The following is a 20084-nucleotide window of genomic DNA, read 5'->3' on the forward strand; positions in this document are numbered from 1 at the left end:
AACTAGGTGAGTGGGGGGAGGATAACAAAGCAAAGAAAGCAGACAGTGGGATGGATAGGTTAGAGAGGGGTCAGGACATAATGGCGGGTGGAGAGGAGTCCTGTGGGGGGAGGTTAAGAACAGTGGATAAGGAGATTCATGCGTTACAAACCAGCTGTAAAAATAAATATAGCCCGAAAAATTGTAATCCCAATAATTCAAAAAATTCCATTAGCCCCAATAACTCAATAACTACAATAAGCCCCATTAACTCAAAAAATACCGTTAGCCCCAATAACTTAAATAACAACGTTAGACGCAATAACGCAAAAAATCCCATTAGCCCCAATAACTTAAATAATAACGTTAGACCCAATAACTCAAAAAATCCCATTGGCCCCAATAACTTAAATAGTACAATTAGCCCTTATAACTCAAAAAATGACATTAACCCCAATAACTCTGAAAATCCCATTAGTGAGACTATATGTGTAAAACTTAATGGAAATGTAAAGTGTATGTTCACAAATGCCAGAAGCCTAGCAAATAAAATGGGGGAGCTTGAGGCCTTGATACTGGAGGAACATATTGATATAGTTGGGGTCACTGAGACATGGCTGGACTCCTCGCATGACTGGGCTGTCAATCTGCAGGGGTTTACATTGTTTCGCAGGGATAGAATGAACAGAAAAGGTGGTGGAGTCTGTCTGTATGTAAGAAGTGGTATGAAAGTCAGTGTGAACGATGCCATAGTGTGTGATGATTCTGAGGAGGTGGAATCACTGTGGGTAGAATTACAAAAGGAGGGAAATACTGAAAAAATAATATTTGGTGTAATTTACAGACCCCCTAATATCACTGAAGAGATAGAAGGTCGGCTGTATAAACAAATAGAGAGGGCCGCCCGGGCAGGTACAGTGGTAATAATGGGAGATTTTAACTATCCAGATATAGATTGGGGTCCGGGGTTGGCTAAAACTACAAAGGGGCGACAATTCCTAAATTTATTGCAGGATAATTTTATGGGCCAGTTTGTGGAGGACCCAACAAGAAGTGATGCCTTGTTGGATCTGATCATTTCCAACAACGCAGAGCTGGTTGGTAATGTAACTGTGAGGGAAAACCTTGGTAATAGCGACCACAATATAGTTACTTTTGACTTAAAATGTAGAAAACAAAGACAGACGGGGAAAGCAAAAACATATAACTTTAAAAAGGCAAACTTCCCTGGGTTGAGGGCTGCACTACAGGACATAGACTGGGGGGAGGTGTTCTCAAATGCTGATGCAGAAGGTAAATGGGACATCTTTAAATCAACTCTAAATAACTATACAGCTAAATATATACCAAAGGGGAACAAATATAAACGATTAAAACTAAATCCTACATGGCTGACAAATGAGGTTAAAAGAGCAATAAACAACAAAAAAATAGCCTTCAAAAAATTCAAATCTGATGGGTCAGCTATAACATTTAAACAGTACAAGGAGCTTAATAAAATCTGTAAAAATGTAATAAAAACAGCAAAAATTCAAAATGAGAGACAGGTGGCCGAAGAAAGCAAAACTAATCCTAAATATTTTTTTAGATATATAAATACAAAAAAACCAAGGACAGAGCATGTAGGACCCCTTAATAATGATAATGGGGAGGTTGTCACGGGCGATCAAGAGAAGGCGGAGCTACTGAATGGGTTCTTTTGTTCTGTATATACTATGGAAGAAGGAGCTGACATTGGACAGGTCAGTGCTGGGAACACATCATGTAATGTACTGAACTGGCTTAATGTAGAGATGGTACAAGGTAAGTTAAGTAAAGTAAATGTAAGCAAATCTCCAGGGCCGGATGGACTACACCCAAGAGTTCTTAGAGAGGTAAGTTCAGTAATATCTGTACCCTTGTTCATGATATTTAGAGATTCTCTGGTGTCTGGTATTGTGCCAAGGGACTGGCGCAAGGCTAATGTGGTACCAATCTTCAAGAAGGGCTCTAGGTCTTCGCCAGGCAATTATAGACCGGTAAGTCTAACGTGCATTGTGGGTAAATTGTTTGAAGGACTTATAAGGGATTACATACAGGAATACATAGGGGATAATAGTATTATAAGTGATAGCCAGCATGGGTTTACTAAGGATAGAAGTTGTCAAACCAATCTAATTTGCTTTTATGAAGAGGTGAGTAGAAGCCTTGACAGAGGAATGGCTGTGGATATAGTGTTTCTGGATTTTGCCAAAGCGTTTGATACTGTCCCTCACAGACATCTGACAGGTAAGTTAAGGTCCTTGGGCTTGGAAACTTTAGTTTGTAACTGGATTGAACACTGGCTCATGGATCGTACCCAGAGAGTGGTGGTCAATGATTCGTACTCTGATTGGTCCCCGGTTATTACTGGTGTACCCCAAGGTTCAGTACTGGGCCCGCTGCTGTTTAATTTATTTATCAATGATATAGAGGATGGTATTAACAGCTCTATTTCTATCTTTGCAGATGACACCAAGCTTTGTAGCACGGTACAGTCTATAGAGGATGTGCATAAGTTACAAGATGACTTGGATAGACTAAGTGTCTGGGCATCCACTTGGCAAATGAGGTTCAATGTGGATAAATGTAAAGTTATGCATCTGGGTACTAATAACCTGCATGCATCGTATGTCTTAGGGGGGATTAAACTGTCAGAGTCACTGGTAGAGAAGGATCTGGGTGTACTTGTAGATCACAGACTACAGAATAGCATGCAATGTCAGGCTGCTGCTTCCAAAGCCGGCAGGATATTGTCATGTATAAAAAGAGGCATGGACTCGAGGGGCAGGGACATAATACTCCCCCTTTATAAAGCATTGGTACGGCCTCACCTGGAATATGCTGTTCAGTTTTGGTCGCCTGTTCATAAAAGGGACACTGCGGAGTTGGAAAGGGTGCAGAGACGCGCGACTAAACTAATATGGGGCATGGAACATCTTAGCTATGAGGAGCGATTAAAGGAGTTACAATTGTTTAGTCTTGAGAAGAGACGTTTAAGGGGGGATATGATAAACGTATATAAGTATATAAATGGCCCATACAAAAAATATGGAGAAAAACTGTTCCAGGTTAAACCCCCCCAAAGGACGAGGGGGCACTCCCTCCGTCTGGAGAAGAAAAGGTTTAGTCTAAAGGGGCGGCACGCCTTCTTTACCGTGAGGACTGTGAATTTATGGAACGGTCTACCTCAGGAACTGGTCACAGCAGGAACAATTAACAGCTTTAAAGCAGGGTTAGATACATTCCTGGAACAAAATAACATTAATGCTTATGCAGAATTATAAAACTACATCCCTTTCCCTTATCCCCTTACATCCTTCCCTTCAATCCCCTGGTTGGACTTGATGGACGTATGTCTTTTTTCAACCATACTAACTATGTAAGAATGGCCCCACTATCTTTGTACCCCATATACCACACCATACCATCATTTTTTGTGTTCCAACAGTCTTGGAGGGATCTCTCCAATATGGCTTAGTGTCAGATCAATAGCAGTGGTTTTCTTTATTAACTTCACCATTCACACAAAAGTTTGCCTCACCACTGACCAAAATATTCTGTGTAAACTGAGGGTCCTGTTCCAATTTTTGTTTTGCCCATTCTGCAGCACCTGAAACTACGGATACTGGAAGCCTGTGCTAGCATTTCTCCTGCGGTGTTGCTATCAGTGTGTGATGAGGGGGAGAAGAGGGTTGCATTGACAATCCAACACAATGGGCAGCACATTGAATACATTTTATAAGTGATCAGAAACTTGTAAATAACACATGACCCTCTTCCTATTGAAAAGACAAAAGTTGGATTCAAATGGGCCAACTTCAAAATGTCCACCATGGTCACCACCCATCTTGAAAAGTTTCCCCCTCACATCTACTAATGTGCCACAAACAAGAAGTTAATATCACCAACCATTCCCATTTTATTAAGGTGTATCCATATAAATGGCCCACTCTATATTTAGTTTAAAAATATATTTTGCACATAACATTTAAACATATAAAACCACAATCACCGTGTGATAACACACAGAGTATAAAACGAAATAAGTAAAACTGATTTGTTTTTATAAATGTATTATCATAAAATGTCAACAATTTTAATATTATGCCCTCTAGAACTTAAATGCCCCCATCTCATGGTAGTTCTTTTAAGCCATTTAGTACATGTTCTAATATTTTCTCTTTGATCACATATTTAATTGCATGTGGGTCTTCTCTTGAATGAAAGTCAGAAAGATTATCTTTGATGCCCCAAGTAAAATCTTCCCTCACCATTCCAAGTAGGCCAACTAAATATGCATTATTTCCCACTCCTTCCTCACTACTTTCAAAATGTGTGTTCAAAACGTCAAAACATCATTAAACTTTTTTTCCCTTTATTTTACAGTGTCCTCAGTTAAAGTTATACTGTACATTACATAATCCTTTAATGACATATACTTCTATAAAGTACCTATTGGACCTATAATATTGACATGCCTTTATTTTCCTGTAAACTATATATTTCATCAAAAGACAAGAAATCTGTATCTCCTGAAATTTGTCAACAACTACTGTGCTCAGATAGCTTAAAGGGGTATTCCGGGAATATTTTTTATTTGACTATGCTACAGGGGCTGTAAAGTTAGTGTAGTTCATAATATGGTCTCTGTACCTGTGTGTGACGGTTTTCTCACAATTCTTATGTGTTTCCCCCCGATATTTATTTTTACCAGTATACAAAATGACTGTTGTCTCGGATTTTTCCCAGCTTGCAATGTGGTTGAGACCTGACTCAATAGTCAGCTGATGGCAGGGAGCCTGTCTGCTTCAATGGGTGGAGAGAGCAATCTGCAAGTAAAGTAACAGCTGGAGGCACCCTGATTGAAAACCACAGGTCTGCAGCTCATTTATGTTTCAATGGGTTGGGTGGCTGATGTGTGGGAAGAAGGAAAATGGAATCATGGGATTTGTAGGCAAACAAGAAAACTGAAAACAGGAAATACAAGTTCACAGAAAGCTGGCCACAGTGTTATGGTAATCTCCCAGCATAGCCATTTAGCCCAAGACAAGCGCAGATCCTTCCTAAGCATGTCCTTTAGAGCTCATTTTGTATTTATTATGATGTATATTAAACACTATAATAGTAATAAGCAGCCGCACATTCACAGTTATTATTGGACATTGGTGATCCCAACAAAGTCTATCATTATTTCTTTTTTTTTTTTTTTTTTTTTTTCTTTCAAATTACAAAATTACAATAATGTATTTCAAAAATCGTTTACACAATATAAACAATCCCACCCACACCCCTATCCCCCAACTCACTACCAGCTAGGATGCCTCATCCCCTTTCTTCCACTCGTTTTCAACTTTTTGACCTATCTTTTTTCCCTGATAGTAAATAGCTTCAAATCTTCTCATTTGTTGAACTTCCCTCTGCCACTCAACCCAACATGGGCCCTGGGGAGCAAACCATCTCCTAAGAATAATTATTCTGGCTAATCCAAAAGCCTTTATCAGAACACTGTTCTTACACTGCACCCTAAGTCCTATCCCTAGAATGGCAGTTTTGATATCAAAGCTTATCTTAGTACCCAATTTCGATTCTACCATCTTGTATACCCCTGTCCAAAAAGAAAGCAGTTTTGGGCAACTCCACACCATGTGTGACAAATCTGCACCTTCCATATTACATTTTGGACATTTAGAGTCAAGTCTTTTTCCTATCTTATACAAGAACCCCGGCGTATATGATATCCTGTGTATCAGCTTTATCATAGAAGTTTTATGGTTCATATTGAGAGATGATTGGGAAATATTTATAAACACTTCCCTCCATTCTTCCCCATCGATCTGACCTACTACTTGCTTCCATTTATCCCTACTCTTTGGAGGAAATTTTTCAACGGAAAATCTAACTAGGCCCTTATATAAGTTACCTAATACCTTTGTCGAGGAGGACCGAAGCCCAAACATATAGTCAATTAACTCATGTCTATTTATTGCCCATCTAGGGTTGTTCTTCTCCTTCTCAAAAGCGCTTTTGATTTGTAAGTATGAAAAGTATTCGCTCTGACTAATACTAAATTCCCTATTGAATGTTTTCCACTCTTTTAACGTGCTTTCTATCACAAAATCTTTAACTCTAATAACCCCATTTCTTTCCCATTTAACATATTCCTTTAGTTTCAGCATTTCTGGAAAATTTCCATTACCCCACATTAGTGTGTAGTGCATACTACCCTTAATCCCTAATAAACGTCTCGTGAATCTCCATACTTTATTAAACATATTACAAGTGAAGATTTTTCCCCTGTGCATACATCTTCCCCCTTCAATTAACTCCAAAGTGCTATCCCCCCTAATACCTAGTTTAGAAAAAAAAACTTTTAAAACATCATCTTCCTTTATCATGTATTCAATTTGTGCCGCTATATAATACAGTTGCATATTTGGTATACCCAAACCACCACTACTCAAAGGAGGACTCAGAAATGTGTGTTTCATCCGTGTTTGTTTCCCATCCCATAAAAAATCATTAATCTCACTCTGTATTTTATTAAAATGGTGTTCCCCTAACCAAACCGGTGCTGCTCTAACCACATGCAAAACCATAGGGAAAATAATTGTCTTTATCAGAGTAATTCTTTCAGCCATATTCATGCGCAACTTTTTCCATATTTGGATTTTATTTCTTACTTTCTGTCTCAATGGAGTAATATTCAGCTGGGCAAACTCTTCTATATTTCTCGAAATCTTAATTACTAGGTATTCCAGGGCCTCGTTTTCCTGCAAGACATGTATCACTCCCTGGCAGCCCTGGCTATCACCTGACAACATTAATAATCCTGATTTATTCCAGTTTATCTGAAAGCCAGAATATTTACCAAAATCCTTTATCAAATCGATAATACTAACAAGCTTTCTTCCAGGATCTGTGACAAACAATGCAACATCGTCTGCATAAAGCAGTATTTTCTCCTCCTCTCCCTCGACTCCAAACCCATCAAACAAGCTGGAAGATCTAATCAACTGCGCGAGTGGTTCAATGAAGAGGGAGAAGAGGAGCGGTGATAGGGGGCATCCCTGCCTAGTTCCTCTCTGCAGAGACACTACCTCCCAGGAAATAATATTATTAATATTAACTTTGGCTTTGGGGGATCTATATAGAGCCCTAAGCCCCTGCAAAAAGCCTTCTCCAAGATTCATATGTTCTATTATTTTAAAGAAGAAGCCCCACTCCATCCTGTTAAACGCTTTTTGAGCGTCAAAAGACAGGATGGAGTGGGAGCCCCCCTCACCACTTGCCAGCATATTAAGAAAAACTCTTCTAATATTATTATAGATATTTCTCCCCTGCATAAATCCTTTCTGTTCCTTCCCTATTAGCTTATCCATCACTCGTTGCAAGCGCCTGGCCCATATTTTAGCTAGTATTTTCTGGTCTGTGTTTAGAAGTGAAATTGGCCTAAAATCATCCATTACGCCACTTTCCCTACCTTTCTTAGGAATCAGTACAATGATGGCTTCAGCCATAGTTGGGGATAGCTCCCCCCTACTCAAGGATTCATTATAAACCTCTAAAAGGTATGGCAGTAGCACACCCCCAAAACATTTATAAACTTCAAAGACCAGACCATCCGAGCCCGGGGCGAAGTTATGTACAAAGGACTTTAGGGCAGATTCCATTTCTCCTATACTAATCTCTTCCCCCATTTTCACCTTTTCTTCCTCGCTGATACTAGAGAGCCCTATTTTCTTCAAAAAAATGTCAATTTCATCATCTGACACAAAGCTTTCCCTCGAGTATAAATCCTGGTAAAATTGAGTTGCCACACTTGTTATTTCCTCCTGTTTAGTACATTCCCTACCCTCTTTATTTTTTATCCCAATAATAGTTTTTTTCCCTTTCTGGTTAATAATTCCCATAAGTGTTTTATTTGGTTTACCTGTTTCAACATATTGTCTCTGTTTCCGGAAAAAAATAGCATGTTGAGCCTTCTCTAGGGCAATTTTACTGTACAGGTCTTGCAGCTTTTTAAGATGATCCCAGTTCTCCGAGTTAGGATTAATACCATATGTATTTTCGGCTGCCACTATTTTTCCCATTATCGCGTTTTCCTTCTCCTTACATTTCCTTTTAAACCTAGCGATATTCCTAATGAGAAGCCCCCTCAAGAAAGCTTTTAATGTATCCCATACTATCAGAGTATCAGCTGTGCTTTTATTTCCTAAATTCTTTAATTTCGGAGCTTACCCCCTTTGTTATGTCCTCAATTTTTAACCAATGGGGATTTTTATGCATACTCCTAGAGGCTTCTTGTGTCTTCATCTCCTTTTTAATATAGCAAACTAACATTGCATGATCTGACACACACCCAGGCTCATACACTATTTTGTGAGTAAAAATTAGACCTGCATTATTAACAAGGACATGATCAATTCTGGAGGCTGTTTTATGAGTGGCATTATAGCAAGAGAATTTCTTATTGTACGGGTATAACTTTCGCCAAGCATCCTCCCATCCCACCTCCTGACACCAGCTATATAGAAGGGTATTATTATTTCCCAAATTTCTACCCTGCCAGTCAAGTTCCTTATTCATGATGCCATTCATGTCACCCACTACCCAAAGGTCAGTAAACTCTTTATCCATTTGAAAATCCATTAAGACTTGAAATACTTCTGTTGAAAAGGGAGGGGGAATGTATGTAAATGCTAGAATAGATAACCTACCCTCCCATTTGACATAGAGAAATACAAATCTACCTCTATGATCGATTAGAGAGTTTAACACTTGCATGTTTACAGCCTTATGGATTAAGACTGAGACCCCTGAGGAATATTCTGAAAAAGTAGAATGGAAAGCTTCCTTTACCCAACCCTTACTTAAAATATTCAGCGAATCCTTAGTCAGATGGGTCTCTAAGAGACATACTATTGCTGGGAGGTGCTTGTTTATTCCATTGAATATTGCTACCCGTTTACTCCTGTTTTTTAACCCTCTCACATTCCATATTAATATTTTATTACTGCTATTCTTAGACATAAGAATTTTTCTGTTCTTTTTTTCGGAACCGACAGGCTCCACTTCTCGCTATGGGGTGCATCCCAGCTGGTAGTGCCTCAACCCTCCCCAACCCTCTTCCCCAACCCTCCTGTGTCTCTCGTCCTGCCTCGGTGTCTTCCGGGAACGCTGAGTCACATGTCTGCTGGATCACATGATCCCATCCAGCCACTCATCGCAAAGCTGTCAGGCCCCTCTCCAGGGGCCTGGGCTGGCTCAGCCGCTCCCGAGCTCAGCATGGCCCGAACAAGTCCAGGTCCCATCCTCCGATGAGGGAGCTCGATCCGCGGCACATCTTCACCGAGGTAAGGGGGGGGGACCAGGGCAGGGTAGCAGGGTTTTTTTTTTTTTTTCCTTGCAGCGTTTGGCGGGAGAAGGGCCGGTCCGGAGACCCGGAACTGACGGCGTTACGTCATGCCATCACGTGACCTCCCCAGTGACCTTCCCAGCTCTCATTATTTCTTTAAGTCCTGTGATCAATAGTGATCACAGCACTTAAGAGCCGACATTCCCCATGCCTAATCGGCATCCCCTCAACATGTATATGGGGGTCAGATCAGTTTATATGCCTGTTGGAGGTCCCCTCACCTCTTTGCAGGCCATGGGGCAATCTGCTGAAAAAGAAAGGCTAAGTTAACACTACTAGTGGATCACGGATGACACTGAGCAATGCTATTTGCTATTTTATATATATATATATATATATATATATATATATATATATATATATATATATATGTATATATAAAGCAAATCACCTAATAGAAATGTAAATCATCCCCCTTTGTTCATTTAAAAACAAGAAAACACACATATTTGGTATTGCTGTTAAAATGTCTAAACTTTCATGATCCTGTATGAAAAAGAAAATGTAAAAAAAATGAGAAATGTCCAAATTGCTGATTTTTGGTCAGGTCTTATATCTGAAAAAAATTAAGAAATAAAAGTTATCAAAAAAGTCCCACCTCAACAAAAAATGGTAGCGATAAAAATTACAGATCACAATGGAAAAAAAATTATAACACAGAAAAAAAGATAAAGTGTCAGTTTTACCTTAAAGTGCACTGTGTTAAAAAAAAATAATAATAATAATTTGATTTTTATTTTGGTTTTGCCATACATTTTATGGTAAAAAATGTTACTATTGCAATTGGCCTTGCAGGAAACAAGATACCACACAGCTATGTGGATGGAAAAACTTAAGTTATGTCTCTGAGAGAAAGGGGAGGGAAAAAAAACGAAAATGCAAAAATAAAAATTGTCTGTAGCCTAAAGGCCAAAATAGGCTACTTCCTTAAAGGGGTATTCAGGTGGAAAACAAATCTTTTTTTCACATCAACTGGTGCCAGAAAGATATACAGATTTGTAAATTACTTCTGTTTAAAAAGCTTCCAGTACTTATTACCAGCTGTATACTATAGAGGAAGTTGTGTAGTTCTTTCAAGTCTTACCACAGTGCTCTCTGCTATGAATTCTGTCTGTGTCAAGAACAGTCCAGAACAGGAGAGGTTTTCTATGGGGATTTGCTCCTACTCTGGACAGATCCTGACACGAACAGAGATGGCAGCAGAGACCACTGTGGTCAGACTGGAAAGAACTACACAACTTCCCCTGGAGCATACAGCAGCTGGTAAGTACTGGTAGGATTAATATTTTTTTAAATATGAGTAAATTACAAATCTTTTTAAAAAGGTATTCCAGTAAAAAAAATAACATTTTCTTTTATATCAACTGGCTCCAGAAAGTTAAAACAGATTTCTCAATTACTTCCATTAAAAAACCTTAATCCTACCAGGACTTATCAGATGCTGAAGTTAGTTGTTCTTTTCAGCCTGACAACAGTGCTCTCTGCTCACACCTCTGTCTGTCTTAGGAACTGTCCAGCACACTAAAGCCTTGCTATGGGGATTTGCTCCTACTCTGGACAGTTCCTGAAACAGACAGAGGTGTCAGCAGAGAGCACTGTTGTCAGACAGAAAAGAACAACTTAACTTCAGCTTAGGTACTGGTAGGAATAAGATTTTTTAATAGAAGTATTTTACAAATCTGTTTAACTTTCTGGAGCCAGTTGATTTGAATTATTTTTTCCCTCTGAAGTACCCCTTTCCAAAGGAGAGGGGATAAGTTATAGATCGTGGGGGTCTGTCTGCTGGGACCCATGCAATCTCCTGAAAGGGGCCCTAGCAGTTTGCCGGAAGCTGCCGTTCCAACCCCTGCATAAAGCCACGGCCGACACTCCCTCTCCATGTATCTCTATGGGATACATGGAGGGGGCGTGTTTGCCACTGCTTCATGCGGGGGTCGGCATGCCCCCTTCCAGCAGACTGCTGGGGCCCTGTTCAGGAGATCACAGGGGGTCCCAGCGGTCAGACCCCCTTTAGTCAATAACTTATCCCCTATTTTTTGATAAGGGGGTAAGTTATATTTCACTACAGAACTACTTTAACTAAAGGAAAGGTAGGGGTGGCTATACCTGTAAGGCTATGCTCACATAGCTTGCAGTTTGCGGAATGTCTGCATGGACATTCCAATGTGTTAACATAGCCCAAGGGCTTAAACAATACCACACCTTTGTGGAAGATTTATGAAAACCTGCGTAGAGGAAAAGTGGTGCAGTTGCCAATAGCAAACAATCAGACTATTTCTTGCTTTTTCAAAAAGGCCTTTGAAAAATGAAAGAAACTGTTTGATTGGTTGCTATGGGCAACTGCACCACTCTCTCTACACAAGACGTCACAGATGTAAATATTACTAACATAAAATACTCAAAAAAATAATCCTAATACTCAGATTTCCACCTGGCACTACCCAAAAATGACAAGGAACTTATAGTCCTCTTTTTTTTTTTTATCTAATGGTAGTGTTTTTGTGTTTATCATTTTCCATGAAAAGTCAGGTATACAAGTAAAACTGGATTTAATGTTTCTTACTAAATTGTGTTTGTTAATGTTTCATACTATATTGAATATGTTGTGCAATATTTTCTTCAATATATATCTGTCGGGTTTGAGTTATCAGCTGACCCACCTCCACATATCTATTTATTACATTGTTTTTATACTTGTGAAGATGAGTATAAAATGCTAATTTTTAATCTTAGTTAAAACCTAAAATCTTGATTATACTGTACATTTTTTTAATGAATTTAAAATTAAGTAAAATGAAAAATAACTTTCAGCGCAACCTATTTTTGTAAACATAATGGAATTGATATGTTTTGCTGTGGACCATAAAAAGTAACATTGAATTACATGAATGTTGAAAATGTAAATTTTTTTTGTGGTAACCCTGGCCTTTTTTGTTACTGAACTGATATTTGGCAAACCTTCGTCTGAGTTTGAAACCAAAAGGTCCCAAGAAAAATAAATAAGGTTCCGTCTCAGTGATGACAAGTGACTTTTAAATTATAAATACATGCTGCGTGGCGTTTTAACTTTCGGAAACCCTTTTCATTACAAGGAAAATACACACAGTATTTTTGCAATCTCTTGAACATGTTCCAACTGATTGCTTGTCCTATACAGATGGTAGACTAAACTTATTATCATTTTGCCAGTTAAAGAAAATTGAAAAAATAGAGATATTTAAGCCTTCTGGACGGTGGAAGCTTATAGAAGTATATGTCAATGTCAGTGCAGTTGCAGTGAAAAAAAATAAGCTTACAAATGTGTTAACATTTTTTTTTTTATTAGGTGACTAGTCTAGCAATTTGAAGTCAAATAGAAAGAGGCAAAAAACTAGCTAATATTTTTCAAGTGTCTCTGGTATGACTAGAACCATTAAAAGGCTTAAAAAAGGAATAAATGTTTAGCCACAAGCGCAAAGGGTGCTATTTACATATGCAGGGTGGGCCATTTGTATGGATACACCTTAATAAAATGGGAATGGTTGGTGATATTAACTTCCTGTTTGTGGCACATTAGTATATGTGAGGGGGGAAACTTTTCAAGATGGGTGGTGACCATGGTGGCCATTTTGAAGTCGGCCATTTTGAATCCAACTTTTGTTTTTTTAATAGGAAGAGGGTCATGTGACACATCAAACTTATTGTGAATTTCGCAAGAAAAACAATGATGTGCTTGGTTTTAACATAACTTTATTCTTTCATGAATTATTTACAAGTTTCTGACCACTTATAAAATGTGTTCAATGTGCTGCTCATTGTTTTGGATTGTCAATGCAACCCTCTTCTCCCACTCTTCACACACTGATGGCAACACCGCAGGAGAAATGCTAGCACAGGCTTCCAGTATCCGTAGTTTCAGGTACTGCACATCTCGTATCTTCACAGCATAGACAATTGCCTTCAGATGACCCCAAAGATAAAAGTCTAAGGGATCGGGAGACCTTGGAGGCAGGGCCGGATTAACGTAGGGGCGGATGGAGCTGCCGCTCCAGGCCCTTACATGAAAATAGGCCCAGTGGCCTGCACAGACGGCCCGCATAGGCCGCCCGGCACCCATGATAGATATGATAACAGAAAAAGAGGGCCGGCCCTGCACTGTCCCAGGCCGGCCCTGCTTCTTACTTATGGCCCTGGGTCACTGCAGGCTGCTGCAGCACTGTTTTCTTTTTATAAATAGTTAGCCTCCGGCCCTCTAAGGTGAGTGCAGGGGCCGTGGCCGCAATGCATCTCTGGGAAGAGAGCCCAGGGATGCTCCTCCCCCTCCCCCACACTTCTCTGTGTGCAGGCTGCAGCCCTATTGGAGCAGGCAGGTTCTTTGCTTCCTGTTCCATTGCTGACTACATCACCCACCTGAGCCGAAGGGGAACAGGAAGACTTCCCCTGCCCACTGCTGTGGCCCCCCATACAAAAGGTAATTTTCTGGGAGGAAAAGGTTGAGGGGCAAATTGCTGTTTGGGGGGGGGGGGGGGGTCAGTGGGAGTTAAATGGGCAATTTCTTAATGTTTCCTGACCAGGTTGCCTCCAGCAGTTTTAAAACTACAACTCCCTGCATGCCTTTGGCTGTCCAGACATGCTGGGAGTTGTAGTTTTGCAACACTTTATCTATCTAATCTTATATCTAGACATAATCTTATATCTATATATCTATCTCCTATCTATCTCATATCTATCTATCTATCTATCTATCTATCTATCTATCTCATATCTATCTATCTATCTCATATCTATCTATCTATCTCATATCTATCTATCTATCTATCTATCTCATATCTATCTATCTATCTGTCTATGTATCTATCTATCTCATATCTATCTATCTATATATCTATCTATCTGTCTATGCATCTATTTATTAGTGTTGAGCGGCATAGGCCATATTCGAATTCGCGAATATTCGCGAATATATGGACGAATATTCGTCATATATTCGCGAATATTCGCATATTCGTTATATTCTCGTTTTATTTTCGCATATGCGAAAATTCGCGTATGCGAAAATTAACATATGTGAAAATGAACATATACAAAATTAGCATACACGAAAATTCGCATATGCGAACATTAGCATATGCGAATTTACGCATATGCGAATTTTCGCACACCAGTCTCACACAGTAGTATTAGTGCCTTCTTTACACCACACAAGCTGGAAGCAGAGAGGGGTGATCACTGTGATGTGTACTGTGAAGAAAAAAAATAAATAAAAAATATTCGTAATTACGAATATATAGCGCTATATTCGCGGAATTCGCGAATATGCGATATTCGCGAATAATATTCGAATTGCGAATATTCGCGAGCAACACTACTATTTTTCTCATGTATCTATCTATCTATCTATCTCATATCTATCTATCTATCTAATATCTATCTCATATCTATCTGTCTCATATCTATCTCATATGTCTCTTATTTCTATCTTATAGCTCAGTGTTTCCTGACCATGGTGCCTCCAGCTGTTGCAAAACTATAACTCCCAGCTTGCGTTTGGCTGTCCAGGCATGCTGAAAGTTATAGCTTAGCAACAGCTGGAGGCACCTGGGTTAGGAAACACTGATCTATCTATGTTGTATCTAATATCTATATTATATCTCAGTGTACCCAATATACCAGTGTACCCAATATACCAGTGTACCCAATATACCAGTGATCCAGTGTACCCAATATACCAGTGTACCCAGTGATATAGTGTACCCAATATACCAGTGTACCCAGTGATCCAGTGTACCCAATATACCAGTGTACCCAATATACCAGTGATCCAGTGTACCCAATATACCAGTGTACCCAGTGATATAGTGTACCCAATATACCAGTGTACCCAGTGATACAGTGTACCCAATATACCAGTGTACCCAATATACCAGTGATCCAGTGTATCCAATATACCAGTGTACCCAATATACCAGTGTACCCAATATACCAGTGATCCAGTGTACCCAATATACCAGTGTACCCAGTGATATAGTGTACCCAATATACCAGTGTACCCAGTGATACAGTGTACCCAATATACCAGTGTACCCAATATACCAGTGATCCAGTGTATCCAATATACCAGTGTACCCAATATACCAGTGTACCCAATATACCAGTGATCCAGTGTACCCAATATACCAGTGTACCCAGTGATATAGTGTACCCAATATACCAGTGTACCCAGTGATACAGTGTACCCAATATACCAGTGTACCCAGTATACCAGTGTACCCAATATACCAGTGTACCCAATATACCAGTGATCCAGTGTACCCAATATACCAGTGTACCCAGTGATATAGTGTACCCAATATACCAGTGTACCCAGTGATACAGTGTACCCAATATACCAGTGTACCCAATATACCAGTGATCCAGTGTACCCAATATACCAGTGTACCCAGTGATATAGTGTACCCAATATACCAGTGTACCCAGTGATACAGTGTACCCAATATACCAGTGTACCCAATATACCAGTGATCCAGTGTACCCAATATACCAGTGTACCCAGTAATATAGTGTACCCAATATACCAGTGTACCCAGTGATACAGTGTAGCCAATATACCAGTGTACCCAATATACCAGTGATCCAGTGTATCCAATATACCAGTGTACCCAATATACCAGTGTACCCAATATACCAGTGATCCAGTGTACCCAATATACCAGTGTACCCAGTGATATAGTGTACCCAATATACCAGTGTACCCAGTGATACAGTGTACCCAATATACCAGTGTACCCAGTATACCAGTGTACCCAATATACCAGTGTACCCAGTGATAGTGTACCAAATATACCAGTGTACCCAATATGCCAGTGTACCAAAATACCAGTGTACCCAGTATACCAGTTTTACCAATACACCAGTGTACCCAGTGATCCAGTGTACCCAGTGTATCCAATATACCAGTGTACCCAATATACCAGTGTACCCAATATACCAGTGTACCCAGTGATAGTGTACCAAATATACCAGTGTACCCATTATACCAGTGTACCAATATACCAGTGTACCCAGTATCCCAGTTTTACCAATATACCAGTGTACCCAGTGATCCAGTGTACCCAGTGTACCCAATATACCAGTGTACCCAATCTACCAGTGTACCCAATATACCAGTGTACCCAGTGATAGTTTACCCAAAATACCAGTGTACCCAATATACCAGTGTACCCAGTGATCCAGTGTACCCAGTATACCAGTGTACCCAGTATACCAGTGTACCCAATATAACAGTGTACCCAATGATAGTGTACCCAATATACCAGTGTACCCAATGATAGTGTACCCAATATACCAGTGTACCCAATATACCAGTGTACCCTATATACCAGTGTACCCAATATACCAGTGTACCCAGTGATACAGTGTACTCTCCCCAGGGCACCGGCTGCTCTTCTGCCCCACAAAGTGGATAGTCCTGATGGGCAGGGGCATATATTGTCACTAGGGTCCGGGTATATACTGTCACTGGGGTCCGAGCATATACTGTCACTGGGGTCCGGGCATATACTGTCACTGGGGTCCGGGTATATACTGTCACTGGGGTCCGGGTATATACTGTCACTGGGATCCGGGTATATACTTTCACTGGGGTCCGGGTATATACTGTCACTGGGGTCCGGGTATATACTGTCACTGGGGTCCGGGTATATACTGTCACTGGGGTCCGGGTATATACTGTCACTGGGGTCCGGGTATATACTTTCACTGGGGTCCGAGTATATACTGTCACTGGGATCCGGGTATATTCCTCTTTCCTTCCTCATTAAACTAAAGGGCTCTTGTTTTTCTTGTCCTGTGTTTTCAAATATATTTTTTTATAGATAATGTGGAAGTTAGTAGGCAGGGGGGGCCTTGAGTTGTGTAAGGGGCCCCAACATTTGTGATGGCAGCCCTGGTCTTGTATATAATCACTTATATGGTATACAGACCCTGTGTACAGCTGGTAACTTTTGCTATATGGGCACTGTGTGGGGGAATACTGGTCTGTGTATAGTGGTTTTATTCAGTACAGTATGGCGGTATTATCAAGTTATTGTGTGATGTGTATATTTCCTCCTTGAATACTGGTATTCTTGGTAATGGAAAATTATCTTACCTATGTTAACTTGTTATATATTTTCTTTGCTTTTATTTTGTGTGTAGGTTAGGGCATTAGGAGGCATTTGGGTTGGATAGGAGCGTGGCAGAGGTGTGGCCATGGGCGGAGCCTCACAGGGGGCCCTTGCTTTATTTGGTCCGAGGGCCCTGAGTGTTCTCAGTCTTCCCCTGCCTGGGTGGTCACATGGGCTGGGTAACCCCCTGACCAGCGCGACTCATGTCCCGGTATCGTAGGACGCTCCTCCTCCCTGTCAGAAAGATGACGGTATGTGCTGCTTTCCTGCCTGGCCCATGCCCGTCAAAAAATTTTACTGTGTGACAGCGGCTGAGGTCCCGCCGGTGGTCATTGTTCTCTGCCTCTGAAGTCCTCCAAAAAGGTACCACCACCAGTCATGAACTGACTTGCCATTCAGATACATAGAAAAGCTAGGTGACAATTTTTCACCTAGCTTTTCCATGCTCCTGAATGGCATGCCTGCTTATAAATGCTCAGTTATTATAGGCAGACATGCCATTCAGGAGCATGGAAAACTAGGTGAGAAATTGTCACCTAGCTTTTCTGTGTACCTAAATGGCAATGGTGCTTATCATAGCTCAGCTGTTATAGATAGATTTACCTATAACCTTTCTGTCATATCTGTCTATTCTATGGTAAGCAGATATGCCATTCAGGAGCCCAGAAGCCCAGGACCTACAAAATAAAGCTAATGGGAGAGACTTATCAAAACCTGTGTAGAGTAGTGGTGCAGTTGCCCATAGCAACCAATCACGTCGCTTCTTTCATTTTTTTAAAAAGCCTCTGAAAAATGAAAGAAGTGATCTGATTGGTTGCTATGGGCAACTGCACCACTCTTCTTCACAGGTTTTGATAAATCTCCCCCAATGTGGAACTGTTTGCAAAAAGTGCACTGTGTAGAAAGCCCCAAAAATTAGATTTTTTTTCAAATTTGTCCCACAAATATTTGTTTGTTTGTCATTGCAAAGTATAATTGGTGACGCAAAAAAACAAGCCCTTATATGAGTCTGTAGGTAGAAAAGTAAGAGTTATGTCTAAAGATGAGCGAATCAGAGCTGACAAACCCGAATTCATTACAAATTTCAGAAAATATATACGATTCGCAACAAATGCGAATATCGCTGCGATTCTATCGCACAAATCGCTTCATTAAACTCCATTTACTGTGGTGCAGGCTCCAGGGCATCCAAAAAGGCGGATCCACATGTCAGTATATGGGGCAAGGAATGCTGGGAAGGCAGGAAGAGAAGTAGACGGGATGACCCTGAATCACATGCAGGATGTAGCCTATCAGCAGCCAGTCACCCCTGTGATATCACAGCCCTATATAATCGCAGCCATCTTGCAGCCAGTCACTTCATTTTATTACACTGCAGAAGGAACATAGGACGCAGAGCCTGTGTGTTTTACAGCAGAGAAAAGCGCAGTCCAGCAGCATTTAACATCCTCCTAGTAACATCAGATAAAAGAAGCGATCTGATTGGTTGCTGTGGGCAACTCAGCAACTTTTGGGCACTAACATATATACAGGTATCCCAGTAATTTAATGTGCATAATACATGACGGATGCGATTTATTTGTGTTAAACAAAATTGCTTTGTGTTGCTTTTTCATTTTATATATTTCGATAAAAAGGCCCATCAAAATCTTCAGCACCAGGCCCATGATCCTCTTAATCCGGCCCTGCTTGGAGGCCATTCAACTGGCCCACGATGACCAATCCACTTTCCAGGAAACTGTTCATCTAGGAATGCTCAGACCTGACACCCATAATGTGGTGGTGTGCCATCTTGCTGGAAAAACTCAGGGAACATGCCAGCTTCAGTGCATAAAGAGAGAAACACATAATCATGTAGAAATTTCACATATCAAGTGGCCTTGAGGTTTCCATTGATGAAGAATGACCCCAGTATCTTTGTATGCCATATACCACACCATACCATCAATTTTTGTGTTCCAACAGTCTTGGAGGGATCTATCCAATGTGGGTTAGTGTCAGACCAATAGCGGTGGTTTTGTTTTTCACCATTCACATAAAAGTTTGCCTCATCACTGAACACAATCTTCTGCGTAAACTGAGGATCCTGTTCCAATTTTTGTTTTGCCCATTCTGCAGCACCTGAAACTACGGATACTGGAAGCCTGTGCTAGCATTTCTCCTGCGGTGCTGCTATCAGTGTGTGAAGAGTGGGAGAAGAGGGTTGCATTGACAATCCAACACAATGGGCAGCACATTGAACACATTTTATAAATGGTCAGAAACTTGTAAATAACTCATGAAAGAATAAAGTTACGTTATCAAAAGTTGGATTCAAAATGGCCGACTTCAAAATGGCCACCATGGTCATCACTCATCTTGAAAAGTTTCCCCCCTCATATATACTAATGTGCCACAAACAGGAAGTTAATATCACCAACCATTCCCATTTTATTAAGGTGTATCCATATAAATGGCCCACCCTGTACAATGCAATGCAAAGGTCACATCCAATTATACTCAATGATTTTCAAATTCTTTAAGTA

The sequence above is a fragment of the Hyla sarda genome, chromosome 1, assembly GCF_029499605.1.
Source record: "Hyla sarda isolate aHylSar1 chromosome 1, aHylSar1.hap1, whole genome shotgun sequence".
NCBI lineage: Eukaryota > Metazoa > Chordata > Amphibia > Anura > Hylidae > Hyla > Hyla sarda.